Here is a 12,116-nt window from a genome sequence, read left to right on the forward strand (position 1 = left end):
GTTTCCAATTTCCAAAAATCATGAAAATTAAATTGGAGCCTCTTCAAATAATGTAGATCTGATATGAAAAGTTCTGGCACAAAATTCAACCCACATATTTTTTAAAATTTTTTTCCTTTTTTTATTTTCTTTTTATTAATTTTTCAATCACTTCTTTTGTAACACCCCTGACCCGTATCCGTCGCCGGAATAATGTTACAAGAATGCTACAGCAAGTTAACAGAAATAAATAGGTAAAATCATGGTCATCATAATATAATTTTTCAAATACCATAAAGTAATTGAATTACAATAATAACTTACATTTACGAGGCTTAAGTCGAGCTTTAGGGACTAAAAAATTAATCTTAAAGCCCTTAAGGACTAATTTGAAACAAATCAAGAAATTTCAAGAAAATATAAAAAAATTTCAAAAAAATAGGCAACACACAACTGTGTCTTAAACCGTGTACTTAGTTCACGCGACAGTATGTCAAGACATGTAACTCTCTAACTTGATACACATGGGCATGTCGCAGACCGTGTGACTTACTAACTTGATACACATAGTCGTGTCGCAAACCGTGTACGGGCATGTGGCAACCCGTGTCCCAAACGTTGTACACCTAAATGAACCTTGAACATTAAGTTTACCATTTCAAGATTTCTTGGACACTAAGCAATCCATTTACCAGCCATTAGACCTATTCAAATGCCATTAAACATGCTCAAATCATGCTAATTCAACCATCTTAATTGCCTAACCAATATACCCTCAATGGTACCACAAGTATACACACTTATACAACAATATAAATCATCAACCAAAAACATACCATTTCACACCACTTAAATTTCTAACCAATATGTTTATCATAAGCACCTCAATTCACAACAATTCAATATAATATATTAGTCATACATATGCTAAAATTTTGTATCAAAGACATCTTCCATCATTCATAACTCATAATAAGATATAAAATAAGCATTTACCAAATGAATATCAAAATCCTTGTAATAATGCTTATGTAACACCTCTAACCTGTATCCATCGCCGGAATAGGGTTACGGAGCATTACCGAAGCTTTCAAAACATTTACGAATAATTCATATTAATTACAATTCATTTATCGAAATTATTCATAACGTCCCTTAAATAGACCCTTGAGGCCCAAAACGATATTAGAATCGAATAATCTCGACGCTCACCAACTATAACCACCTCTACATAATCATTATTTCTCAGCTACCAGTGCAGAGATCATATGCGACAAATAGTCTCGACGCTCACCAATCATAACCACCTCCACATCACCCTTGGTCCTCAAAATGACCCTCTTAGATGCACAGTCCAAACTGAATCGGTGCTCTACCAACCAATCCATACCCAGAATTAGGTTAAACTCCCCAAATAGAAGCTCCATCAGATTCGCCAGAAAAACAGTCCCTTGCATCGCTAACGGAACATCCCTATAGAGTTTACTAACCAGTAAAAACTGCCCATTATTTCAGATACAGTACTAGCTATGCAAGAGTGAGTAGACCCTATGTCTATCAAAGTCAGGTCAGATACATTAAATATAAAGAACATATCGATGATGATGTCAGGAGCATCTCTGTCCTCTCGGCGTTGTGTAGTATAAACTAAAGTAGGTTGCCTCGCCTCAATCTAACCAGCACCTCTGCCTGGTGCTCTCTACTCTCGGCCAATACCATTACCACACTTAGCCTGACCATGGCCCCTAGGTGGCTACTGAACTACCCTCTGAGGCTGCACAAAACCCAGAGCCTACGTCTGATCTGCCCACTGTGGATAGTCTCTGCTATAGCGCTTTAAAGATCCACATCTCAGACATTCCCCTAATCCTCCTCCAACACTCGCACGGATGGCGTTTACCACAATCACCACATGGCTGCAACCCAGCTGAAGCAACAGGAGCCCCCACTCTAACTAGCCCATCAGATCTAGCCTTTTTCTTAGGCCTTTGCACAAAATTCGAGGGCTCCGAATCCCTCTTGTTCTTACCTCTCTACCTGTCCCCATTCTGGCGCTCCACGTGCTTAACATCTTTAGCAATCTTTGTTTTCTCTACTAGCACCGCGAACTTACACTCCCTCTGTGGAGCAATCAGAACCCTCAGATTATCTCTCAGTCTATCCTCAAAACGAACATACCTCTCATATTCTAATACTACCATACCTCGAGCATAGTGGCCCAGCCTCAGAAATTTGACCTCATACTCGACCACAGATCGGTCACCTTGCGTGAGATTCAGAAACTTACGCCAACGAGCATCTATGTAGCTAGCGTCCATATACTTGCTCTGGAATGCGGTCTTAAAGAATTCCCAAGTCAGACGATCAGGTTAGGTGCCCTCTTTAACCATTAACCACCACTAGTAGGCCTCATCGCGAAGTAAGGAGACTGCACCCTTCAATTTCTGCTCAGGGGTATAGTCTAAATTATCCATAACTCTCTCAGTGGCCTCCAACCAATACTCAACCACATTAGGGGCGACTCTTGTGAAACCCCTAAATAGTTTACTTCCATTAGACTGGAGTCGTTCAGTTACCGACCCTCGGCCCCCAGATCCAGTATTGGGCCCAGCGACCCTCTCTGATATCCTCAGCATGGCTTGGGACAGTGCGTTTGTAACACCCCTTACCCGTATCCGATGCCGGGACAGGGTATGAGGCATTACTAAACTTAAACAGAACTTGTTTACAAAATTTCATTCAAACTAAAACTAATCAATTAAAGTCAATTTGTCCTTATTATGGACCTACGAGGTCTAAAACATACATCATTAGTGGTCCAGGACTAAACCGAGAACTCACAAAAATTTTGAAATTTTAAGAAAATTTTTAGGTTAAAACCTCACATGCCCGTTTGGAGGCATTGCACACGCCCGTGTGCTTGGGGACATGCCCACGTCCTACACCCGTGTGGAATTATTGGATTTATTTTCCAATTTGAACCTACAGGGGTTTTCACACTGCTGAGCACACGCCTGTGTCATTGGCTCGTATTCCTCACACGGCCTGGGACATGCCTATGTGGTAGCTCGTGTGATTTTAGCGAACATTCTGTTTATGGTGTCATCATACAAATTTGAGGCACACGGCCAAGCACACACCCGTAGCCAGAGGCCGTGTCCTCCATACGATTGAGACACACAGCCGTATCTCTACTCATGTGTTTACTACCATGCATATTAACCTAAAATTCAAGGTGTAGGAGACACACGGCCGAACGACACACCCATAGGGTTGACCGTGTGTCACACACGGTCTAGACGCATCCTGTGTGTCTACCCATGTGGACCATTTGGAGGCTACTCTTCAAGTCATTGGTTACCCTTAAACAATCATACACTTTCATATGTTCAATGGCATATCCCATGATATATTTGGACACTTAAACATGTAATATTATAACATCACTATGACCCTTTTTCATACTAGTCCATTAGTATTCACACAACCTTATCTTTTAGTCATTCCACACCAATTTTATGGTTTACCATATTCCTTATTATCAATCCATTATGAGCGCTAAATCATGCAACCACAAACTAGCAAATAAATATTCATTTATCAAACCAATACATATGCATCTTATGATGCATGTAAAGGTAAACTTAGGGATACATCCCAATCATTAATATGGACCAAATCTCATGGCCACATACAAAAAAAATCAATGCCCAAATGAGCCATTACACTTGGCTACTTCAACATGACACATATATACAAAATAGACAAGTTTCCTATACATGCCATGACCAAAATAATTAAACCCTTTTATACCCAAAATCCTTGGAGATAGTGTGATCTGAGCTCCGACGTCTCCTGATCCTTTAAGCTAGCTTGACATATCTAAAAAGAAGGGAAAAGAGTGGAGGGTAAGCTATAAAGCTTAGTAAGTACACATACAAATAATCTACATTTTGCAACTATTGATAATCTAATCATAATTACTTATCCATTATGATACTTTCATCATGTCATATGTACATACTTATCCAAATACACATCTTTCTTAATATCATCATATGCTAAGTCCTCATAGGATTTTAGTACATACCTGTGCCGTTTTGCACATAAATGGCTTATTTAAATTTTTACTTTTGAAATTCATATTATGTTACTCGTTAAACACTTAGAATATGATTCGGACACACGGAAGAAATGCACAGAAGTGCCTGAACGTAGCCTTGGCTACCTGACAGAAAGTGCACCGAAGTGCCTCATATCACAGAATCACATGCCCCTCTCAACGGGGCTATTCAAAGAGCTAAGAGAGTATCCGGACACAACTCAAGATATCCAGCACCTGGACCCTAGCATGTATCATATATTAAATGAGCTCATAACATACGTGACTATCCTAGTGACATGTCACTTGTATCTTCAACTATTCTTAAGGTTCAAACGGGATTTTAAACTTCCAGACCTTCACCAAACGTACTCGCATAAATGGTTTCTTTCATATGGCCAACTTCTCATAATTATGTAACAAGGCATCAAAACATGTTATATTATCAACATAGCCAAATAGCATATTAAGCATACAAATAACAATAAATCATTTAATAACAATAATTAAAGTATTTATTTGTATTTATACTTACCTCGGTACTAAAAATTAGAAATCGAACCTAAACCTCGTAAACCTTGTTTTTCCCTCGATCAAGGCTCGTATCTCAATTCTCTTGATCTATAATACCAAATTTAGCTCATTTAATACATACATTACTCAAAACGACCCAAAATTCATACTTGGGTAAAATTACTATTTTATGCTTATACTTTTATATATTTGCAATTTAGTCTCTATGCTCGGATAATACAATGTATGGGATTTCTTAGTTACCCAAGCCTAGCCGAACATTTTTTTAATGTTCATAACAGCCCACATTTTCCTTCCTTTCACATTTTTCTACCATTTTCTACAACTTTTACAAAACAGTTCTTAAGGCCCTTTTCATGAAAATCTACTTAGTAAAAGTTGTTTACCATATTTTAAACTCTCATATCCCTCCATAAATTATCAAAACATAAGCTTCTCATGCATGGGTAAATTTTTAAACATGTACCCTAGCATGAAATATGGGTAGAAGTAGAGAGAGCAAGTTACCGGGATTTTAAAAATATGAAGAACATTAAAAACGGGGTTTAGGAGCACTTACTGTAGAGCTTGAAAAGCTTGAAAACCCTAGCTATGGAGAACCCTAAAATTTTGGCAGCAACATGGAGAGAATGAGTTGATTTTTGACTTATTTTCCCTTTTTATTTCATTAATATACCAAATGACCAAAATGCCCGTAATGTCTTTCCTTCAAAATTTTCCATTCAAGCCCATTTTTGTCCAAAAACTTAGAAATTGGGAAAATTGATCTTTAATACCTCCTAATTAATTACCCAAAGAAATTTCATACAAATTGCTTCTAAAACACAAATTTTGCAACTTATTCAATTTGGTCCCTAATTTCCAATCAAACACCTTATACTTGGAATTTCTTCATGAAACTTTAACACATGCATATATTAATATTCTAAACCTCATAAAAATCATAAAAATAATATTTTAACGTCAAATTTGTGGTCCCAAAACTACTATTCTAACTAGGCCCTATTTTAGGATGTTACAACGTCATCCCCAGCCGAATGACTCTGAGACCCAGTCTCAGTAGCAGGTGATACAGGTTTCTCACTAGTGTCCAGATTTGTCATGCTGCCCAAAGATGTGGGCTTAGCCCGAGCCCTCCTACGACCTCTACCTCGGCCTTGAGTACCACGTTCACGGATACCTCGTGCGCTCATTGTCTAATCGAGTTTATCTACATTAAAAGTTTTATACATCAATTTAATAATTATTAATAAATTTTTTATGTATAAAGTTTAGAAGTTTAGAGTATTTCGGATGTTTCAATCTGTAAAATGTTTCACTACAATTTCAGAGAGTTTTAACTAATAGCGTTTTCAAAGTAACTATCTGGAGCATTTCAACATAACTATTTAAGTTACAGAATACTTACAGGACCGGCGTCGGAGACTCAGTGTATCACATTCTCAACCAGAATATTTTAAACCATTTGAAAGCCAATTCTTAAACCATATTTTAGAACCCAAAATTTACAGCCAAGTTTTCCAACTTAGCTCTAATACAACTAAGCTAACTCGATAAAAACCTTAAGCTTATAAATAATTATTTTCTTTCATTTATTTTAAAACATTTATTCTTTTGCCTTAAAATTCTTTAGTACAGAAGCTTATGAAATACAGTTCGTGATTTAGAAAACCTTGCTTAAGTAACCCGTCGTTTTAAGAGAAACCATTTTGTTAAAGCATGCATAAAGAGAACAACAAAACCAAAACCACAGTTAAAGTCCATACAGTCCAGAGAGTCCCAGAAATTACAAACTCTCCACAAAAAAATACCGAAACTTAAATAAAATCTTAAAGCAAAATAAAACAGTTCTACGGTGAGTGGTCATCGTCGAGTCCTCCGCTACACCGATCTGCCTAACTCTGTTGATTACCTGTACAGAACAGACAGATGATGGGTGAGTTTACGTAAACTCAATATGTAACCCAACTGAGTTAAACATGGACACACATAGAATATCACAAGTCAGACAGATTCAAATTCGGGCTTGGGCCCATGTCAGATACAGATACAGATTCGGGCCAAAGCCCATTTTAGATGTAGATACAGATACAGATATGAAAATCAGATAACAAAATCCTACCCCCATCCTCTACTAAGGGTGAGCGTTTGATCGAATCGAATGAAAAAATTTCGAGTTAATCGAGTTGACGAATCATATTTTATCATCTTAATTTGATTTGAAATTTTCTCGAATCGAGTCGAGTGAGATGGAATTCGAATCGAATCAAATCGAATATATTTGTTCGAGTTAAATTTTAAAAAATAATTTTGGGTCCTTGTAACCATTGTCACCCATCGTAATAAAATTTATCCATCTTAATCAAAATTTTTATTAACTTTCATCACCTCATAATTTATTTATTAATCTTTTATATACGGGTTAGCTTCTTTGCTTGCTTAGTTGTTTCAATTATCTTTAGATTCTTGTCACTATGTATTTTGGAATTAAAAATATATTAAATAGAAAAATGTGATTTTTAATAAAAGTTATTTTAAAGATAAAATGTGAAATTGATACCAATATAAAATTTTAACATGAATCTTTAATGGCATAATTAGTAATTCAATTTTAATATAAATATTCAATATGACTAAACAATTCAATAATATAAATAATAGAAAATGTGAAATTTAGTTTAATAATATAAATAGTAGATATAAATAAAATTATTACTATTTATGTTTAGTGTTTTTTTATAATTTTAATTTTTATTTGAGAGTAAAGGATGAGAAGTAAAATTTAGGGGAAAATAAAAATTTTGAGTGTTTTTTAGAGTAAAATTTTGAGAAAAAGTAAATGGAAGGGTAAAAATTTGATGGGAAATGGATTTTGGGTAGATTGGGGGTTGAGATGGAAGGGAATAAAAGTTTTGGGGGGAAAGTGGGAAGGAGTAAAAGTTTTGAGAGAAAAGTAAAAAGTTTTGGGAGTTTGGGGTAAAAATGTAAAATATTATAGTTTGATATTCTAATTATTCGAATTATTCAAGTTATTCGAATTCGAAAACTCAACTCGATTCGAACTCAAAATTCGAAAAAAATTCTAGTTGACTCGAATAACTCAATTCGTTTAACTCGAAATTTGAAATTTTTTTTGATTTTTTTGGGTCGAATCGAGTTTTGCTCACCTTATCCTCTACACACCATCTCTGACCATCCCTACGCACCATGTGGGGTTTAAAACACCCATCCAGCCCTACACACCACACTGTACTGATACAGCACATAACAGATTAGGTGCAGCCAAGCTGCTAGAATATAGGCGATAAACGCCTTTCAGAACACTTCCTCCCTATATATATTATCCTAACCCCAATATCATATATAGAATATTCAGTTTCATACGTTCAGATTAACCATACTCACATGCTTACGTACGGATATAACATGCATATACAAATACATTTAACAGATAAATTAGTCACGCCTACGTGCACAGAATAGAACAACGGATATTCAGTTTTCAAGGTTTAGATAGGCCTTACAGACCCTACGATCGTTTAAGACGAATCGTGTGACCCTACAAAAAATCTTAGTATAATGGGCCCACATGCTCGTGTGGCCTACCCGTTAGGTCCACACGCTTAGGTTGGTCTTGCTTATGTGACCCACACAGCCTGGCCCAATAATCGACACGCTTGTGTGTCATGCTCATGTGAGCCCACACACCCAGCTTGGTTTAGCCCGTGTGGCCTACACGTCCATGCTTGAGCCACCACACGACCATGTGCTGCGCACGGTCATGCCTTCATCGATCACACAGTCGTGTCCTCTCACATAGCCTACCACACGGGCAACCACACGCTCGTGTAGCGTCAAAAGTGGCATTTTTTAACTTTTTTTGAAACCTCGTTTTCTTTGTTTCTGGTATACACCTAATACAATTTCGCAGCAATTGCAATTCCAAGGCCACTAAAACCTAAAATTGACCAACAAACCACCGTATTAATCGCTTAAATCTAAATTAAAACCGAAACCAAGTCTCCCCACAATCCAATAGATGACCGAATCCCTTACCTCAAAACAAGCACGATGATTTTGCGTAACTACAGAACCGATGGGAAGTCCCCAGCCCTTAGATCTACTCCTAAGCATAATATACACATCACTAACATAATCGAACATCCAACCACTGCACAAAGCTTTCGAAACACTTATCAAACACCACGCAAAACCAAACGTTGCACAAATGAAGATGATTGAAAAAGAAATTGAAAAGAGAATGAGAAAAGGGAAAGGCAGAATTTCGACAGAGAGGGAGAAGAAACTGACGTCAGAAACCCTATAAACGAGAGAGAAACAATATATTTTTTTAAAACAATAAAATAAAAATCCCCTAGAATATTCTGATAACTCCCCACTAAATCACATCTAACAACCCTAGAATCCCAATACCACCAAACTACTATCATAAAACTGAGCAAAATAAATAACATCTATGCTCGCATCAAGATTCAAACACAGGACCTCCAATAACCTAACTCCCTTACCACTCGAACCAACAAGCTCATTCTGATATGAAATTACAGACAATTAAATATAAGCCTACTGGACAATGGTAGGCTTAATTCCAAAAATAACCAAAATTGCTAAAGGTAACGCTTGAACCCAAGACCTCACACACACACCCAGAACACTTAACCACTGAAGCAAATACACAATTGTGTCAAAATTTAATAGAAACAGACGTAAGAAATTTGGGGAGTTACAATCTTTCGCTACAGAACATTGTACTTAATCTCGCGTTCCATTTGTTTTGAACACTCAATTCAATTTCATAATTTCCAAAATATTTTTCTTTCAACAATAGATATGAATACATACTTAATATCATTCATCAATTTAATAAATAAACATTAAAGTTTAACCATACGAACTTACCTGGGTTAAATTATAAGATTTGTAGTAGTTCAGGGACTATTCTGCTATTTTTTCTTTTTTAGAATGTCTACTGGCTCTTGATCTAAAGTATAAAATTCTTCATTCATTATCATATATTTCAGTTTCAATTCACTTCACAATTAATACCCTTTAATTTTTGAAATTACACAATTACCCTAACTTTTACAATTTTTACAATTTAGTCCCTTACTAATTAGTCTATCAATTAAGCAATTTTTTTCTCAATTGACAATTTATCTAAGTATTCTAGGCTATCTTACAACCCTTTATACTTAAAACTTTAATAGAAAACTGTAATTCTTTAATTCTTTACAATTTAGTCCTAAAATCAATATCTATCAAATTCACTTTATAAAATCATCATACAACAAAATTAAAGCTCTATATCCATGTTAATTCATCAAAAACATTCAGTATTCATCAATGGTAGCTTTCAAAATTACCAATAAAAAAAACTAATGAAATAGTTAGTTGGACCTAATTGTAAAAGTCTTAAAAACACAAAAATTACAAGAAAAAGGCAAGAATTAAACTTACATAAAGCTAAATTATGAAAAACCAGCTTAAGGAGCTCTTCTATGGCTGTTTTTAGAAAAACTAGCTTAAGGAGCTCTTCTATAGTTGTTTTTGGCTGAAGATTGATGAAGAAATGTCTAGAAAATCTTTTAATTGTTATTTTATTTGTTTAATTTTATAAAATTTACAATTTTGCCCTTAGTTCACATTATTTCGTTATCTTTTCTACACTTATTCCGTCCCAGCCATTTCATTAGGGCTTAATTATTCTTTAAGTCCTCCCTTATTTTCCATTTAAACCATTTAATCACTATTTCCTTAATTAGCAAGTTTTGCATTTTTTTCAATTTAGTCCTTTTTGATTAATTAACTATCAAAACATTACAATTTTCTAACAAAATTTTAATACTACCTTAATGACACTCCATAAATATTTATAAAAATATTTATGGTTCGGTTTATAGAATCGAGGTCTCGATACCTCGTTTTCTAAAACACTTAACCTAGTAAATCCTTATAAAACACAAATTACTAATTTAAAAATCTTCCTAAAATCACATTTGACTCGAAAATACTAAATAATAAAATTTAGGAGCTTATTCGTCAGATTTGGTGGTCTAAAACCCCCGTTTTTGGCACCACTGAAAATCAGACTGTTACAAAATTACTCGACCAAACTTCAATTCACATATAATACAACTCTGTAAATATTTGATAAAAATATTTACGACTTTAATTTACTAAAACAAGGTCTTAATACTTCATTTTCAATAATCACTTGACTTTTGGACCGAACCACTTATACTAACTTTTAATTCAATTAGTTTAGTTCATCAAATCAAAATTCAATATAAAAGTTATTATTGACTCGTATAATTTAAATACTAATTATACGAACTTACTCATCGGATTTGTGGTCTCGAAACCACTGTTTCCAACACCACTGAAAAACGGACTTTTATATTTGTTGTGGGAAATAATTTTTTATACTCTAAAATAGTGCCAAGAAATAGTATGTAAAATTTCAGATCATTTGAAAAATGTTTACCTAGTGAAAAATAATTTTTTCAAAAACTGTCGGGGTAAAAAAACTTATTTTGAGGTTGTTTGCTAGAAATCAATTTATAAAAATAAAAAGAACACCTAAAATGCCCAAACCTAATACCAAGTAATAACGAATGAGATGGATGAATGCAGAAGCGGATCGTAAAGTTTGCCAAAGTCGCAGATTTGACTTTGGGCTTTAGACGTTCAAAAAAAAACTTGAATTTTTGACACAACCTGAAATGCAATCAAATCTAAGTTAGATAAAATAATTAAAATAAATAACTAAGATAATTAGAATAGAATAATAAATCTACGATTAGAACACTAAGGAAGAAAATAAATAAGATGGATAGAAAGATAGAACGTGATATGTAGAAGTCCTAAGAAGCCTTGGAAACACAAAGAATCCACAACCGCCTTCAAGCGGCTCTAATTTCCCCTCCAAGAAAGAAAACTTGGCAACAAAAAGTTTGAAGATGATCTCCACAATCCAAAAAGATTGTTAGAACTATTCTAAAAGAAACTCAAGAGAATTCTTTAAAAAAAATAACTTAAAAGAGAAGCTGAATAATAATGAATTGAATGATTTGTGTACAATGCAAAGGCTTATATATAGGCTAGCTAAATAAATCTAAATAAAACTCTTAAGTATACTAGAATTCTAATTAATCTAAACAAGAAGTAGTTTTAAGCAAAACTTTCTTGTCGACATAAAACTCCTAAATAACTTAAACTTCTTAATAATTATTAAAAATTTGAAATAATAAAATAATAAAATAATAAGAGCTGATAAATACAATATTGGACTCATATATAATAAAAATTAAGCCCAAAACTCGAACCCAATATGATTTAAATTCAAATTAAAAGCATGAAACTCGTAATTTCATCATAATCCCGTTCAGAAATTCTGCTTTCGTAGTCTTCACTAAAACGATCATAGCTTGAGCTCCCAAACTTAAAATCGAGTGACTAAAAGTTTGTTTTGAAGCTGAGA

Source organism: Gossypium arboreum, chromosome 11 (assembly GCF_025698485.1).
Source record: "Gossypium arboreum isolate Shixiya-1 chromosome 11, ASM2569848v2, whole genome shotgun sequence".
Taxonomy (NCBI): Eukaryota; Viridiplantae; Streptophyta; class Magnoliopsida; order Malvales; family Malvaceae; genus Gossypium; species Gossypium arboreum.